The sequence below is a fragment of the Parambassis ranga genome, chromosome 3, assembly GCF_900634625.1.
Source record: "Parambassis ranga chromosome 3, fParRan2.1, whole genome shotgun sequence".
Taxonomy (NCBI): Eukaryota; Metazoa; Chordata; class Actinopteri; family Ambassidae; genus Parambassis; species Parambassis ranga.
The window spans coordinates 14,280,802-14,300,376 of NC_041024.1; positions in this window are offsets into that span (position 1 = coordinate 14,280,802).

The following is a 19,575-nucleotide window of genomic DNA, read 5'->3' on the forward strand; positions in this document are numbered from 1 at the left end:
ACTGAGAAAACTTGGCGATATTAAATAAGAAGGGTTTTAGTTGATTTATAGGTTTAAGAAAATGATGAGTATTTATTCTATGAACTGAAAGTTGAAGTGAGCTAAACCTATTAAAATCTATGTTTTTGTCTTCCTGACTGGTTTCCTCATTTCATTTGCTGGATCTTGTTATTCCAGCTGTTTGATGTCCCTCACAGAATGATCTAACAGAAAAAACCTTGGGCCTGAAATGAGTATCCGCCTACATGACTAAAATTAAATATAATATTGTATTAGAAGTCAGTATGTGCTGCAATGCTTCTCTTGTTTTAGTTTTCCTAAGGAGCAAAGTCAAAAGAGCAGCTATTGCACTAAAACGTCACTGTCCTCTGAAGGCATTTCTGAGGTGAGTTGTTTATTATTGTTTATTATAATAATCATCTATCATAGATAATCATATCATGTCACTCATGATGATATGATCTGAGAAAAATTCTTGAATTTGTTCACATTGATTTTCCACCTTGCCAGCGCATTACCTCCATGTGAGCAGCTGGGTTGTTGCATTTTAGCAGGGATACTGGCAGACAGAGTACATAATTATTGCCATGTAAATGAACCTAACCTAATGTTTGTACTGATGCTGGGATACTTTGAATGGTGCACCAGGCTTTTATTGTTTCTTGTCTTATTTTGAAAGTATCTCTTCTTTGTGTGTTGCATGCTCCACCCTCATTGGTTTCCCTTTTGTCTTCTTTTCTCTTAATTGGTTCTTACTGAAGTTCTGCAGCAAGTTTGTAGTTCCTCTGTTTTCCATGCAATTGCCAACCTGTGTTCCTCCTGTCTTACTGGTTTGTTCCATTTTGCGATCAAGTTTTTAAGGCTTGAGGGGACCTAATCGTCCCCTTGATTTGTACATTTTGCCCCAGGTAATATAACTGTAGCCAGTCCTGGTTTAGCTTAAATGTTGCATGGCAGCTGATATCTAAAACATTCTTTATTTTCTGAAGGTCCTGTGCAAAGAAACACCTTCCAGAATGAGAAACTATTGAATGCACACTGCTGGAAATTGGTGCCTTAAATGTCTGAGGATGTGGGTCAGCACGGGTCAACAGAGCTTTTATTCAGAACCTTCAGTACTATTCACTGAGCCTTCTTCTGTGAAATCTCTAAGGTAAGTAAATTCTTTCAATATTTCCTTTCTTGTGAAATGTATATATGCACAGAGATTGCAGGAAACACAGTAAAAGTTTAGCTAATATCAGAACTGCAGGATGTTTGTAAGGTCTAGATGCTTTCAACATTTTAACCGCAGCAGTAGTGCTGTAGTTCAGCATTTTTTCCACTAGGGCTCAGCATAAAGCCATGCAAACAAATGTCTGAGTAAACTGCCCAGATCAGAGCAGGTAGAGCTGTCCATTAACATGGAGTGGACAAATGAACTAACACACTCAAATAAAAGGCGACTTCAGGAAGGTTTTGCGGTTTAAGCTTTAAAAGCTTTCTGTCAGGTGTTGTTAAACCAGTTGTTTGTATGTCTCAACTTTGCAGTGATGCTGCCTCAATTTACACCAATGTTAAAAGAGACATTTGAGGATGCCATTGTATTACATTGAAAAGGTATTCCCTGTGATGTAAGACATCATTATGCTAATTATTATAAAATTAACTGACATACTCATACTAAGGCATCTAAATAGTATTCAAAGACATGGCTGTTAGTTTCTGTACACACAGTATGTTTATGTCCAGATGTATTGTGTGTTTATTGTGGTAAAATGTAATAATTTTCAAATAAGAAATGGGACATTTTGAGGAAATGGTAGGTTGTGGCAGGTTCTAATAAGAAGTGCCAAAACTGCCTTTTCCTTGCCTCAAGGAAAATAATGCCATCATGAAACACTGTCTTACACAGATCTTTGTGCTCCATTTTGTCTTTGTCCTCATTTTTATTCAATGACATGCATAACACCTGTAAACACTTACAAGTACTTGTTTTTGATGTCTTCTCTCCCCCACGGCGAGAGTAGACAGTGAAAGCCTAATTTGGCAGCTGTAATTAAATGTGATCGAACTCTGAAGGTCCATTATCTCTAATAAAGGCTTCTTAAAGTAATTATAATACGGCCCTGTGAGCAGACATCAGAACAGAGATTAGATAATTACCACAATGGTCGTACAAGGACAGGCCAACAAAGACGGACAGACTTCAAGTAACTCAACAAATCTTCTGTGACACTAGAAGTGACATTTCCCTGCCTGAGCTTGCATGGTTACCTCACAAACAGCAGCACAGGAGAAGAATGATAGATTTTTTAGCAGGAGTCAGATGATCTGCTGACACTGTTTTCAACCTTAAATTGTCTAATGACAAAGGATACAAGATAACTTGATTTTATTCTTGTGTCTATATCATTTGTTATAGATAGAAAGGACGGATTGTTTTCCACTGACTGAACTTTTCCTCAGCAGTGTAATTTTAATATGTGAACTCACTAGGTGGTGGATTGAAAGTCAGACTGAAAAGCAGACTGACGGTCTCATTAACTGAGGCGCCTCTGAACGACAGTGGAATAGGAACAATAAAATTATCATAGCTCTCATTGTGTCTCTGCTGCAGCTGCTTCAGTTCGAATGAGTCATGCATGTACAGTAAATATAAATAAATAAAAATAGACGAACCATGTGGGTTTTCAGCCATTTCGTGTAATTGTATTGATTATCTCTCTGCCCACTGTTGTCGGTTGCTTACAGCAAATTCCAGCAGACTAATGTTGTCCTCCTTCTCAAAACTCACTTTCAGTCAGACCACTTATTATGACCTGGTACACAGGTTTGTGCAGATTATCGGTCTTTCTGCCCAATTGCTAGATAATTGCATGACACCATTCAGTCTTCTGTCTCTCTGCTGTACTTCTAACTTCTGACACACTTGTTGTACTGGCTGCTCACAGACACTAGGGGATGTCCAAGATACTTAAGAGAGCTGAGGCTGCCTCTGCTGAGTAGCATGTTGGAGACTTTTTTCCTCAGGTCATTGTCTTAAAACAATGTTATATATTTATACTCTGGCTGAGCTGTTTTTCCTGAGTGAGTAGGTCTACTGATTAGTCTAATTGTTTCTGTATGACACGGAGTGGTCACTGTGGTGCAGTTGTTTAATGTGGCGTCGTTGTTTTTCATTTCTCACTCTTTCAATTTTTTGCAGCTCTAGTATAGTATGGCATTGGTGCTCTGCAGACACACACCCAGTAGTTGTTGGAAATTGGATTGACTGTAACAACAAAGGAATGTGTCCAATCAAAGAAAAAAATGTCATCTTTTCGGCTCGCTGTTAACCAGAGCAAAGAACAGGACAAAGACAGGAAGCTGTTAAATATGCACAGGTGTTCACACAAGCTCACAGCTCTCTATCTGGCTGCTTCTTCACAGCAGACATAAAAATATGAACAAATGAATGAAGTGAAGCTGCCAAACGTCTAATTCTTCCTAAAGTAAACTATGCAGAAACAGTTATTCCCTGCATGTTGTCTTTTGGCTGAGTGGCTGGAGTCTGTTTTGGCTCATTAGGGGCAGTAAGAGATATGGGCCCAGACGTATAATAAAGCTCCTGCTGATGAAACCATAATGTATAACCCTTTTAATTCAGGGTGCCTCTCTGTATTCCTCTCCATCATAAAGTCTCTCTTTAACTGCTCTTTTGGGACATATCTGTTTGGCTATGTTGCAAAAGGAATATGAGAAATCATATGTTTCTGCAAATGCCATAATTGTTGTCTCTACTTTAAGATGTATAGATCAGAGACCAGTGAGCCTAAGATTCAAATTATAACTATGTTGGATACTCTTTAGTGGTGAATAGCAGGCTGGGCTCCTGCTGTGTTACTTGGCCATTAAATTACAACTCTGCCTCATTCTAATGGAAGCATCTAGAAGGCTTTGGCTGGCTGGAATATGCAGAGCTTTGGCTAGAGCAGAAGCAGAGAAGCTGGCAAAGCTTATCTCTATTTGGATTAATATCCCCAGCACCTGTCTTTGGGGAAATTAATGGATGTTACTGCTAGCAGCCTTCTTTCTTCCTCAAACCTTCTTTTCTGCTGATTTCTTACTTTCTTGACCCTTTCAAGCGGCTCTTTCTGTGTCTCCCCGTTGTCCTTTCCATATATTCCCTTTGAGGATTAATTGCTCGGTGATACTGTATGTTAAAGAGTTTCCTTGCCCAGCTGTTTGAAACCAGAGTAGTCAGCAGGATTTGACTTCTTGGTCCTAACTTTCTACTCCTTATGCAGCCCCTTGCTTCGCTATCCAGTCCTCCTTCAGGACTCCTCCTCTTGTCCTTTACCCTTCTCACTCATCTGCTGCTTTCTGTGCAATTTTCCAGACAGGCACCATCGTGATGTGGCTGTTCTAATTTTAACAATGCTATTTTTGTTGCAGCCTGTTCTTCATTGTTTATAAAACTTGGCCTAAATTAAAGCTTTTTCAAACTCTAGAGAGTAAATGGGATTGTTTCCTGTAAGAAAGAATACTGTTATAAAATCAGTCAACTAACATGTTGAGTTGAATAATTACTGTGTGTTTCACCTTTGTTCAGCTGCTGTAAAGGCTGTCAACTGGTGTCAGGGGAAGGGGTTATAGGGACATTTATTTTGTCTGAAAGTACATTAGACTAACCACAAAAATGTATGAATTCTCCAGACTGTGCTACATCCAGAATAGGTAATGATGACTGATGCAGATGTATGTCATTTATTTTTGGCATTTGCTTGTTAAAATGCAGCAACACAGTATAAGCTGACTGTTATCATCATTATGAAATGAGGGCAGTTAGAGCATGTGTAAAATCAAGAGCAGTGCCTGACTTTTCCTGTGCTATCTTTGATGCCTTCACTCAAAGCATAGCTTCAGACAACCTAAATGAATTTGAAGGCTTTTACAATAACTGAGCACAAAGCTGTCTCATGGGGGAAATACAATTTTATTAGGCCGATGAAGAGCTCTTTGATTTCGTGTTTAGATACATCTGTCACTCTGTGGCACTGCTGGCTTCACTTACACAGTGTGTTAGTGGTGCGAAGCAGCTAAAGCAAACTTCCATTACAGCAGGTTCATGGTGCTATTCTCACCTACGTACTGTAGCTCACCTTTCTTGGTAAATTGCACCTTCCGCACTGTGACTTGTCATACTGCTGCTGTCAGGAATACGGAAGTGAAATGAGGCAAAGGAGGGAATGAAAGCCAGAGAGGCTTATTGAATACATAAATCACTTCCTGGGTAGAGGGTGTGTTGTTTCATAGCTAATGGATCTCTTCCACTGCTTCGTAAATCACGACATAGTAAGACTCTGAGGCAGGACTTTGTAGGCAAAAAGAGAAGGAAGACATTATTCTGTTGCTTTCTATTTTGCTTCTCTTTTCTCCCACCTTCCTCTCTCGGGATTTTAGGTCCTCACAGATTTGCAATACAAGCAGTATTTAGTTTGCTGCTTTGATTCCTGCCTCTCCCCTCTCTGGGTAATGGGCACTTACTCAGCTCAGTTGGGGGTGGCATTAATCCCTGACGTGGAGCAAAGTCACGAAAAAGTTTATACCTGACCAGGCAGCTACAATGTCCTTATGCAGTACTTCTTACAGCTATTGGAAATATATGTATATTCAGAAAACATGCACATACATGCTAAAAATAGTATCAAACAAGTCCTGGTCATGTTTTTCCTGATTAAAGTCCTAATGCCTCAGAGGCAAGAGTGTCCTCATGCTATTGCAATCAAAGAGGTCATGTGAGTAATCATGTTTTAAAGATAAACAAAATGATCTAAAGTGAAGAAGAAACATTCACACCATGTACTCACAAAGCTGCCCCCATGAATATGTGGAAATGTAGCCGAAGAAATCCGTTCTGTTTTCAAGGACTGAAATATCGACCTCATGTTACTTTTGAACACTTTTGGTTTACTGTTGAGTGAGTGAGGATTTATTCATACTACTTTTTAAGGATGACCATGACACAGCAAGACTCTGTGTTCCTGAATCTTCAGGCTTCACTGGCTTCACTGCAGCAGCTGCACAAATGACTCAGCCACAAAGGGCTTCATTAGAAAAGAGAGAGATAGTTGAACTCTAACCCGATACCAGCATCTGACATCGTGCCCTCACTCCATATCTTTTTTACTTAAACCCTCCAATCCTCTTTACCTTTAGACATCAATGTTCCCGCTCTTTCAATAGACCGCATGAGATGGTACTTCCTGAAATCAGAATGTAGAGGTTTTTCTCAGGCAGAAAACAAGAAAATCTGACATTTAATCTTGGTCTTTGGCTGCAAGGCATGTGGCCATTAGCAATGTCTGGAGCTACCGCCACAGCCTTCTGGGGAGAGTCGTAATAGTGTTTAATTTTCTTTAGTGAGCAGTATGAGGTGGGGGTAAATTAGCAGGGTGTTTGGTGCATGGCTATTTTCCAATCAAATTACTTTGGTATAGGCTGTGTTTTTCTTTAGCCCCTGGCCGGGGTAAAGTGCTCGATAATTTCCGTTCACAAGTAATTTCTACCCTTCAATGAACATTTTTTGTTGCTTAAATTAGTCACTTCATTGCACTTGTACTAATCATTTCAGTTCAGTCATTGCTGTATCCAATGTTGCTTTTTTATGTTCTATGTGACTGTATGTTTGTGGCACATTGTCATAATGAAAATGAATTTGGGACAATTGGACTCTCCAGTAGTGTTGCATGATGAAATTACTTACTATAAATGTATTCACCAGAAACCTTTGCGATAAGGTCCATTTCCCTACATAACTGTAGTTAAATGTTTTTTAAAGGGGAAAATGAGCTCCTCAAGGATAATGTTTTTGTTCTGTGACTCTGCTGTGTACCAGAAACATTGTTCATGGCTACAAATGGAACAATGTGGTGTCAAGACTGTCTTTCTTTTAAACAACCTCAATTTTGCAAAAGGCCTTTTTACATTCTTTAAGAGAGGAATTAAAGAATGAAACTAGAGGAGCAACCAAGTGAACCTTTCCTGTCCATCATGCCCCTTAATTAACTTGTGGATATTGAGCAAAAAGGACCATATAAGTCTCCTGTCTCTCACCCTTTTGCACCCTCTGTAATTATGAGTTATCTCTTCTTGGTACTCAGTATTTCACCCACGCTGTTGAGCTTTCGAAACATTTTTATTAATATTTTTTTTTGTACATGCACTTTGCTCAATATGTTGTGGACAAGAAAGCAGAAAAGAAGTAAAACCTGAGAAGCCTGACATTCAGGGCTGTCAGAATACGAACCTAGTTTTTTTTAGATTAGTTGAATCTCTGGAATGACACTGCTGTTTTTAATCCACTGACCATTGAAACTCTCTCTCTTTGTAGGAGCTTCAAGTAAGTAAAAAATTGACTGATCAGTCGGGATGACACTTTATTCTGAGATGTGCTTGATGGCAGGACATCCTTACAGCATATGTGGTCTGAACTTGAGTTTATTCTTAACTTAAATTTGCTTAACTTTTCAGCTTAAAACATATACTTTATATGTTTGCTAAAATGTCCCTCTCTGTTCTAAGCTTAAATGTCATTTAAGAGTTGTGGTTTCATTGAAGTGGGAATTCTATGCATAGCTAGCTGTGGTTCTTACAGAAGTGAATCTAATCCAAGCTAAAATAAAGCATAGCTTTGATGCCTTATGGAAACATTATCTACACAGAATTCCAGGTTTCTTTTTCTACTTTACTTTCCTAAATATTTGATTTTTAACAAGTAGGTTATATTGCCTTTCTATCTGGATTGTTTCAGAATATCAATCCTTCCTCAGTACAATGACTTTTCAGCAGGTTCTGTGAGGCCGTGATTTGTACCATAGGTGGTCTCATTCCACAGGGGGAAGAATAGTTTAGAATTTCAAGAGAGCCTTGGAAATGGTTGTTCTGCTGCAGCACCATTCTTGCTGGTGAATACGGACAGGCCCATATCTTACACTTTAAGAAAGTGTGTTGGTGAATAGTATAAAGAGCAAAGCATGTATATGACGGATTTGTTGTACTGCCTTGTACAAAGGAATGAGAGGAGACTCAGTGTCCTTGTGGTGCTCCTAAAGACTGCATATTAAATGCCATTGTCCTTTAATCATCCACTACATCTTGCTGGTGGCTCTTTAAATGCTGTAGGCTACTTCCCATCCCGGGACAATGGACCGTTTTAGAGTCTCACTTCAGCCCTTCAGCTAGTATGTGGTTTTTATTGCCTAATGTAACGACAGATGTGCACACAAGCATTATGTCTGTCAGAAAACCGTAACCTCCTACTCATGATTTAAACTATAGTCAGTGCCTAGGGCTGAGGACTCAGTTGTATGATATAGTTCCATCACTCTTCAAGTCATTATAAGCATCCCATAAGTCACAACCCTTCCAAAGGTACGTAGAGAAGGTTGAAGCAAGGCGTCTGGACTTGTAGAGTTTTCTAGAAGACGTTTCGCTGCTCATCCAAGCAGCTTCATCAGTTCTAACTGTTTGGTGGGGAAACATGGTTTATATGTGGTTACAGACCTCAGTGGGTGGGTCTGGGTAAAACTTTAAAAAACTTACAAACAATAGCACTAAATGCTCGTGGCTAAGTGCTTAGCCACGTTGTATGTTCACATACAACGTGGCTAAGCACTTGGCTGAACTCCTGACACCACTGGTAGGTGACACACCACATCACATCCACAACTCGCAGGACTTTGTGAACAAGGTGGAGAAGATCCAAATGGACCCAGATGACACCATGGTCTCATTTGATGTCACCTCCTTGTTCACCTGCATCCCTACATCAGAAGCCACAGAGATGGTAAGGACTTGCCTCACACAAGACAGCACACTCAAGGAGAGAACCAACCTAACGCCAGACCACATCTGTGACCTGCTGGACCTCTGCCTGACCACCACTTATTTCCAGTACAATGGGAACTTTTACAGACAGAAGCACGGCTGTGCGATGGGATCACCTGTGTCTCCTATTGTGGCCAACCTCTACATGGAAGAAGTGGAGAGAAGAGCCCTGAGTTCCTATCCTGGAACCACCCCCACCCACTGGTTTAGATATGTGGATGACACCTGGGTCAAAATCAAGACCAACGAAGTGGAACGGTTCACAGAACACATCAACGCAGTGGATAATAACATCAAGTTCACTCGCGAGGACACCAAGGACAACAATCTGGCCTTCTTGGACTGCACAGTACATATTGAGGAGGACAGGAGCCTCAATGTGGAAGTGTACAGGAAACCCACACACACGGACCAGTACCTGTTGTTTGATTCACACCACCCACTGGAACACAAACTGGGAGTCATCAGGACCCTGCAGCACAGAGCACAAACTGTACCCACCAGCTCAGAGGGGAAGAAGAAGGAGCAACACCACATCAGGAAGGCCCTGCAAACATGTGGCTACCCGAAGTGGGCACTCATCAAAGCCACAAAAACAAGACCCCCCAACAACAAGAAGAAGGACAACACCAGGCGGAGAAAGAACATCTCCATTCCATATGTGTCAGGAGTATCAGAGAAACTCCGCAGGATCTTCAACAACCATGACATCCCGGTCCATTTCAAACCTATGACAACACTGAGACAGAGACTGGTTCACCCGAAGGATAAGATTCCCAGGGAGAAACACAGCAATGTGATATATGCAGTCCAGTGCAGTGAGGAATGCTCTGATCTGTACATTGGAGAAACTAAACAACCACTCCACAGAAGAATGGCTCAGCACAGGAGAGCCACCTCTTCAGGACAAGACTCAGCTGTTCACCTCCACCTCAAAGACAAAGGACACTCCTTTGAGGACAACAACGTTCACATTTTAGACAGGGAGGAAAGGTGGTATGAAAGAGGAGTCAAGGAAGCCATCTATGTTAAGCTGGAAAAACCTTCCCTTAACAGAGGTGGTGGCCTCAGACATCATCTTTCTACCACATACAATGCAGTGATTCCATCCATTCCCAGGAAGTTTACACATACTCACAGTAAGAACAAAGGGCTGTCAATCAGTCCCCCTCCGGCAGTCTCATAGTCGTTAGCCAGTCGTTAGACACACCTGGCCCAGTCAGCCAGAACATCACAGGTAAGTATGGAAACATTTAGTGCTATTGTTTGTAAGTTTTTTAAAGTTTTACCCAGACCCACCCACTGAGGTCTGTAACCACATATAAACCATGTTTCCCCACCAAACAGTTAGAACTGATGAAGCTGCTTGGATGAGCAGCGAAACGTCTTCTAGAAAACTCTACAAGTCCAGACGCCTTGCTTCAACCTTCTCTACGTATGATGACCTGGATGACTGAGAATCTTCATCAACAAACAAAACCCTTCCAAAGAGATTTGTCAGTAGTCACTCATAAATATGACTGCTATCACATGCTTATGTAACAGAAAGTGGTCTGACCAATAATATGTTTGTGTCTCCTTTAAAATAACCCGGCAAAACCTTTTGCATTTTGATCTTTAGTTGAAAAAGGACATGAACCATTTGTTTGTCTCTAGGTTACTACAGCCAATCAGTTCAATGAACCATATGATGGTGAGAGGGCTCTAAAAGGAAAAAAGCACCCAGTGACCTTGGAGTGCACACAAAATGTACTGTTGCATAATTATATAGTCTCTAAATTGGCCCTGCTCAGCATCACACCTTCACACACGTTAAATTGTCTGATTGATCTGAATCACTGTGGTTATGACATGTGGCTGGCGAAAGAGATCCTACTTAATCAAAACTTTGTATTTCTCCACACTCCAGTTTCATATGACACATGATTATGGATGGGTGCAGGGTCACAGGTAAAGATTGGTTTCAGATTTGATTAAGCGTCTGCTTACTTCTCTTAGAGTTTGCACTAAAAAACAGCATGGCCATGGTCAAATGACAACTTCACAGTAGTGTCTTCAAATGAAATAATTCACTAATTGTCCAAATACTTGTCAGTTTTGTCAGGCTTAATTGTACTTGCACCACTTTTATTGTACAAATGTTTGTGTCTAAGGGAACCTTAAAATTCTGGGTGTAGCCTTTGTCCTGAAATCTTGACTTTAATTGAAATTCCTAGAATAGCCTGCTTGTCACCACAGGGAAAACTTAAAATTCTGTCTTGACTGCAGCCAAGGTCATTGTATATTGACTTCCCTCTCATATGTACACATTTACCTTGAACATACAGCACTTAGATCCCTGGGTTAGTTTGATATGGATGATTGTTGATTGCTTTGGTAATAAAGTTATCCAGAATCCAGTTTAATATCTTGGTGATAGGGAAAAGTGGCATTCCACAGTTACAGCTCTTTTGAGATGAATTCATTTTTATGAGCTTTGCAAAGACGGGCAGTAAAACACCTGCTTTCAATTTTAAAATGTGAACATTTTGCTAGCTATTCTCTTTATTGCTGTCGTGCCACCACCATTAAGCTGACATTCTGCAGCTCTGTCAGTTTCAGGGTTTGACAGTCCAACACCAGACGCCTTTTGTACTTATTAAGACATTTTCTTTTAAGGCCTGTTGACTATTGCTCCAATGTGACAGTTGAATCATGTCCCAGCTCCTTCACTGTGTCCACATCTATCACTATCATGCTGACAGAAATGAATGGACCTTTGTTGCTTTACAGCATGTTGTGTTGTGTCATAGAGTTTCTTTTTAAAGTCTTCAGTACACTTTGATAAACGTGCACTGAACAAATGTGAAGAACATTATGTCGTATGCAATCTATTTGAGCCTGAATAACTTGGCACCACATGATTCAACCCATCAAATAAGCATAACACATAAAATTATGCACTTTACAGATAGGGTGCCTTTTTATGCACCACCTATGGATTTTTCTCCATTTACTGTTGTTGTCATCCTTGTAGGAAGCTTGTTATAAATAAAGCACAAACTACTACATTCTGTTTTGAAGATGCTGTGTTAATTTTAATGTCAGTTCTTTTATTTTACCTTTTGCCAGCTTGCACACAGGGCTTCATGTAAACCAAACAGGCCATTACATTTCACTCCCTCCAGCTGCAGCCCTCCTGATGTTTGAATGAGCTTTGCCAACTGCAAACCAGCAGGAACACCAAGCCTTGCATCAAAATGTGGCTCCATAATGACCACTTACTCCAAAGAAATTCTATGCTGTTTTGACTGCATCCACACACAGAGTTTAATTTAAACTTTCCAATAAAATTAATTCACACACATCCTGTTTTTTTAATGTCCTGATGTGATTAATATTTCATGGTGTTTATAGTCACAGCAGACTGCTTTTGAAGAAAACATCATGCTTAAAACTGACTGAATTGTCCATTTTCCAAAATGTTAAAATATTTATAATATAATTCCAAGTTTGCATCTTTCTCTGACAAACATGTGCAGGGTGGTATGTATGCATTTGCTCATCTGATGCAACACAAGCATAAATATGTATTTACACAATTCAAATGCACATAAAGTCACCTACTTGACCTATGAGGAGTATAGGATGCTACCTTTAGTTTGTGTTTGTTTGTACCCCACTGGAGTGCAGGGTGAAAACTGTGAAAATGATACAGATAACATTAAAGTAGTAAAATCAGTTCTTCAAGACTGCTTTATATGTCTAAATATGTAAAGATTATTTTGGTTGCTGTGACGATTTGTGTCCAGAACACATATAACAAGTATAGATTGTTTTAAAAAATACTAAAAATACTAAAAATAATGCAGCACAGGTTTCCTTTGAATATACTCCTTTTGCATCTCATTACTGGACTGACCTCTACTACAGAGAGGTTATTGATTCTTTTACAGTGTCACTGGTCCTTCCACATACTAAATTAAAGAGCAGAAAGTACCTTAAATGAAGCACTGTAATTTATCTCATTACTTGCTCTGAAAAAAGTGCCTTTGAAGGGAGAAAAAAAAGTAACTAAGGTGATCTGAAGGACGCGAAGTTGGGAGATGAAAAAGACGTTTTTATTACTGGAATGAGCTTTTCCCCCTCTACTGCTTTCAGTGATGAGCAAGATACTGATGAGAACTGTTGCTGCATATAAAAGTGTCCACAAAAGTACCACAATGTACATTTCTAAAAGATTATAATTAGAGATCTTTACATCTTTACATCTAGTAAGGTTCCACTCCGTCAGCAGTGATTAAAGAGCTTAATGTATATTTTGCTGTTTGAACCTTGCATTCTCCCACTGGGCTTTTATTCTAGAATAGGTAAAGCATAACCCAAAGAAAGTCCAAATTCTACTGAATATAAAAAGGATATTTTTTTAAGTCTGCATTGTAAGTGATGTGTGACACATTGCATACATTGTCTTCTCCATGTCCCTTTTCTCTTCTGCCATGCTTGCAATCAGGTTCACACTTACACTTCACATGAGGGGTAAATGGTAATGAATTCTCAACATTTATGGACTCTTCTTGTAATAAGACCCAAATGGAGACAAAAAAATGGATACATTTCAGAGCAGTCAGTCTGCTGGCCAAAATAGAGCACTGATGTCAAACTAGGCTTCTTAGTCTTGATAAATGTCTTTGTAATGCATGCTTTGAAACTCATTAGTCCTCTTTAATGAGATGCATGGAAACCCCACGGAATTTGTTTAAAGTCATTAGCTTCACCTTAAATTATTCACCAGAGCTCATCAGAATGGAGAATCGTCAGCAGTGCTCGGAAGCTAAAGAAATGCAATCTTCCTATATCGCAGAGAGATTAGAGATTGGAGATTAGAGAAAGCCATGTGTTGCACAGAGACAAACAATCTGATGCTCTATCCACGTGCTAAGCTGGGCATCTATATGTATTAATCTTTAAAACAGTTAAAAGAGGCTCACTTTGTGTTTTTTTTATCTGAATCACAACTAAATTAGTGCACAAGTGTCTTTACATTTGCAAATTTGTGAGGTATTATACTCTTATAAAGTGAGCAAAAAATGGCTAGCTTCTTGTCTAGTTCTGCTCTCATAAAGTAACTAAACTAGGAGTTAATAAATGGAGCAAGGTGCTGGATAAGTTCAGAGACCTCCAGCAATGACAGTCTTTATATCTTTGTCAATGTTCCAGGACTGCAGCTGCATACAAATGAGGTTGAAGGCCTAATAGTGAGACCTAGGTTGCCTGAGGTTTTTCAACATCTTAATTGGTTGAAAATGGCAGTCTGATAAATTTCAACTGCAGTTAAAGCAGAACAGCAGGTGCTGTGTCATGAAGAAATTGGTGGTAGATCTGGTGGTCATGTGCACCATCTGTGGCTCATTGATTAATTCATTATTGGCTTTATTAATTACTGATTGGGAAGGATTTGTAGATTTAAGCTGAATATGACAACATGCTGTTTTATTCCAGCTCTGAATGAACTCAGCATCTTATTTGGACGTAAATGACACATGTTGTTTTGGGATCCCTAAAAATGACCTGTTCAGTTTAAAGCATTATTAATACATATCTTACATCTAAAGAGTTTACTCTGTGCCTACATCTATATACACATTGATCTACATCTGCTCATGTTAAACATATAGACTGTAACATGTTGCACTGCACTATTGTGTTTGGAGATTGGAGGATAACTGCTCTTCATCAGGGTAGAAAATAACATCACTGTTATCAAAGGACACGCTGTTCTACCTGTGTTTGACAGGGAGTGATTTTGTCAGTGCTGATGAGCTACATTATTTGAACAATGGCTGAGCAGGAGAGAGGGAGAGTGATGCAGCAGATTGGTATAATTAAAATCACCTTTCCATTGGGATTTAATTTATCTTGCTTCTTTGGATGCTTTACTGGGTAGCCTGCAATGAAGACACTTTGTGCGTGTAAATGCATAATTGAAATCCTGATTGTGTGTGTTTAAGTTTGTGGAGAGATAGATTTAGGTTAAATCTATGAATACGGTGAGTGGACTGGAATAAATTGTAGTCAAAGAATATTTCTCAAGCACGAAAGTGTTTGTGTGCTTGTGAAGTAGTATCTGATATAACTTATGCACACAGTAGGGGGCTCTTTGGGGAAGCTGATAATTTTAATAGCGCCTTGTTGCAAAAAGAGAGCTCATTTGTCACATGTAGTCAGCGAGCTTCTGCCTCCTTCCTGGGTGGTCTCGTTGTGCTGATGAAGCTTTTTACAGAAAACTGTATCAGCTGCCCTAGGTCCAAGATTTCAATTCAGCTGCACTGTGGTGTTTCACAGCAGTCTGGCTTTATATAAATCTGTTTTTTTGAGAGGGGTGGGGGTGGGGGGTGGGGGTATGTTGTCTCTGTCGACAAATTTAATTGCTGTCTGGATTAGGTGTATGTATCTTCTCCTCAGCAGAATTATCGGAAGGTCATGGGATTGGATGGAGCCAGCACAGTGTTTGCACATGGTGTGCAATTGAAACTAAACAAAAAGACACAACCACCCAGTCCTCCATGTGCATTCACATAGTTACTTAATGCATTCGACTAAAGGACATTCATGCTCATGGGAGGGCAGGTGTGTGGCACATTGGCTTTCAGGCCAATGTGCCAGCAGAACAAAACAAGCTGCACAAATGAGCTAAGAATCACATTAAGAACATCAGATTTTATAATCACATTACACTCTGTGGTTTGGACTAATACACGTTTCAGACCCAGTCATATGTTTGATATAGTAAGTGCTGCGTGATGTAATCCTTCCAGTGTGTCCTTGGGTGGAAAGGGTGGAGGAGCAGCGGCTCTACTCCAAGCCCGTCCCAGATGGCTGAGCTCCTAACCGTCTCTCGTATCCATGCATTATGCTGTTGGTAACATGGAAGCTGCATCATGACCACTCACACTGCAGTCCATAAACTATATACTTAGCATAAAGTAAGATTTGAAACGTGGTACAGGATAAATACCGTAACACCCATAGATTAAGTTTTTTTTCCACTGTTAACCCCAATAAAGCTTTGAAAAATAAAATCATCACTTTTTGCTCCAGTTTATTTATCCAATGGAACAGAGTTAACTCCTGTGTCATTACAGTGAAATCTTCCAAGCTTATTGGTCAAAAAAATATTAATAATATAATTTACACAACCTTCCCTGGTGGTTTATGCAACTCACTTTCTTGTGTGCAGTGCTGTTTTTTTTTTTTTTTTTACTGCTAAATGAACAAAGTCTTATTTGACATTCAGCTGTTGTTAGTTTGGACTGGTGCCAAAAACTTTGACCTCTTAACATAATCACTGTGGTGATGTGTGTACTGCTAGAATTCAAAGCAACGCTTGGAAGGTGGAAGACAAAAATGTAGTTTTAAAACATTATTTAAAAATAAATATATTAAAATAAATCTCTCCCTGGAACCTGGAAACTCTCATATAATCGTGAATCATCCATAACAAAACATAACATCTTATGTCTTATATTTGAGCCAATTGTCTCTAACATTAACATTATTAATTTTATTTTAATTTTGTTCAGACTGTATTTTATCAGTGCTATGTGTGCATCTCTGTGTATCACCTCTGTCTTTTGTTCACACTGTAAAGTACCAGCACTAATCTTTTAATCAAGATTTGACCTGGTCAATCAAATGCTGAGTATAAAGCATACTCTAGAGTGCAGTGAGAATGAGTGGGTGTGTATGTGGCCTGCAGCCAACATCCACGTCAAAACACCATGTCAAAAGAGATTCTGGCATGTTTCTAAGCAACACACAAATGTACAAACACACTCAGGAGTGGGAGATGCGTTTTTTTCCTCCCTCATCGTGTACTTCAGCTTCCTCTGATCCCTGGTAGTCCTCCATTTTTCCGTTTCCAGTTACAAAACATCTCTAATGCTCCCCACAGAGCCCTACGCCTCCAGTCTCAGTGGAATCAGTCAACCCTGCACACCTTCAGCTCAGGATCTAGTACTCTCTAAACTCCTGTTTCTGCCACTTTATTTTTGAGCACAATTCCAACAGAACCCATGAAATTTAATTGCTTCTGGAGTATACAGCAGATCAAGTGGTGTTTACCAAAGTACACATTGAGATAATGATGATGACAATGAACACTAGGAAAAAAGGGCATCTGAATGATTGCATAATCTGTAAACGTACCACTGTATAGACACAATGCACAACACAACAAGCTGACATTCTCCACTTGCTCACAGCACCTCACCCTGTCCTTTATTATGGTGCTGTTGGTCCTGGTTAGACATAGTGTGCTTGACATTGTCTCCTGTTTGCTGAAGTCAAAATCAGGTTAAGATCACAAGCTCTTCATTACTGGTGCTTTCATGTGGGTTCCATAAACCAGGCAGGGGTAGCATCATATGGGGAACAGGTGGATTAACATTAACAGTTGCATTATTTTAAGTTAACAATGTAGACATTTTTGTAGCCTATGTTGAGTTTGACTGTGGAGAGTTCAGCCATGCATCCATTAATCTTTCTGCTCTGACAAACCACAGGGACTGGGGGCTATCTATATATATCTGCAGTACAGAACTTGGTAAGTGTGTGATATTTTCCATATCTGGTTTATCAAACCGTTGTGGACGATGCTATCAGTGTTGAAACGGATTTAAAGCAGAGACATGAGGCTGTCAGCTTACCGCTCAGGAGCGTCTGTTTAGGGCCTTACACTCCTACTGCAGTTCAGACACACATAAATGCACAGGGTTCCTTTGTCCAACATGCTAGCTAAAATAAGTAATGCCTCGAGCAGAGATTATATCAGGAAAGGAAATAATGGTTTCATGTGGAGTTACTGGGACCTGTGGGAGTAGATAGTGTGATGTAGAGACAGCAAGACTATGCCTCACTGTTGTGATGATCTCTGAGACTACAAGCTGTCCCCATGGATAATAGAACTTACATGTTAGAGGGAATACATCTGTTTATTGCCTGGAGGTTGGTGTGAAAGCCTGTGTGTGTGGCTGATAGATGGGTGTGTGTTCATCTCCGAGTGGAAAGCATTACAGCCTTGTAGCTTTTATGATTACAATTATTTATATCGGAGGGCTGCGTGGATTGAAAAATGTTGATTTGAGAAAGGTGGAACGCAGAGATGAAGTGCATGTGAAGTCTATACAGTTTGAAATAATAAGAATGATGTCAGATTTCAGTCTATTATGTGCAAATTGTTTGTGTTTATTTCTGGTAGCAAGTATCAAAAGCAAATGTTGGTTTCAGAGGCCAGAGCCACTAGTTTCAGGACTGACTGTTTCACATGTGGAAGCAATGAAAAAAACATTCAAGCAGAAGAAACTCCTTACGTGGTTAATTCTGGCAACATAAGACCCCAGTTGGGTTAACATAACTATTAATCTGGAAGGAAGCAAGATGGCGGTGTGGGTAAGATGGTGGTTGGATGATGACTTCAGCATCAGAAGTGCCAGGCAGGAGCACATTACACAAAGCATGCTGGGATGGTTGCAGTGAAAATAAGGGGTTTAAAGGCATACTAAGGCTTAATGGCAGTTTCAGTTTTATTGATTAGATGGGGGTTGTTTTTTTTCTTTAAGTATAAAGAAGCAGGGAGCTATGGGAAGGGAGCCATGAGGTGCAGAAGGGAATTCAATATGTTTCTTCTCTGGTATAATGTACAGCTTTTTGAGCCATACCCTTTCAATTTGCAAAGATTCTCTCATGGAAATGGGTCTGGAATCCCTCCCCTTCACAGCCGTTTTCACCCCGTACAAACCCTATTCGTAACTGTTCATCCAAAAATGTTATTGGATAGGCTTTGTGATGACTCATATAGGAGTCACCAAGGTCCTCCTGCTTGCTTTGTTCAAAAAGATTTGCACAAAAAACATTTTGGATTTTCAGGTTTTCATAGCAAAGTTGACAACTGTAATTCACTCCACTGCATGTCACTTTGGATGTCTTTTGTCGATACTAGTCTGGTTGTTGCTCTGCTTACTTGACATGCTCCATTTCTCTGATTTGTTGTATGTCTGTCCTTCCAAATGTCAACCGGAATAATTCATTGTTTCAACCAGAAAAAGAATTGGGCTGACCAATTGGATGGATACTGGTTATTATCATTTACAGGCTCTTATTTGGTCTCATTTAGCTAATCTACTCAAACTTAAGACATTTCATTTTCCCTGCTCTTCGTGTTCACACTCTCACTCCTTTTTTCTGAGCACTGAATATAATGGAATGAGTATGTGTGTGAGTCTGATTAATGAAAGTTTGCTCAACCTAGAGGCATCTGTCTTTGTCAGAAGCAGGCCCGTTTCAAAGGCACTTCACTTGTTATTGGCTTTTAGCCCTCTTCTTGGTCTTTGTCTGCATTTCATTTAACAGAGCTTTAACATGTATTAAATGCTTTGATTTATTCATAAATTGTGGTCAAATATTAAGATAAGGTATAATGCATGGTACATACTATGTATGTGTGTTTACAGGTGTGTGATTGGTAGCAAAAAAAAAATAGTAGAGAACCTTGTTAAAGAGGGAGGAGTCTTGCTTTGGTTTGTAGCACACATTTAGCATTTTTAGTTGTGTTGGTCAAATCTGACCAAGCAGTGACTGACAATGAAAAAGAGAATTTAATAAAAAGTGGAAAAATCTGTACTCTACATGAAATGGATCCATGCTTTAACATAGTATAGACTTTGTCATACTCATAAGCTGGTTATT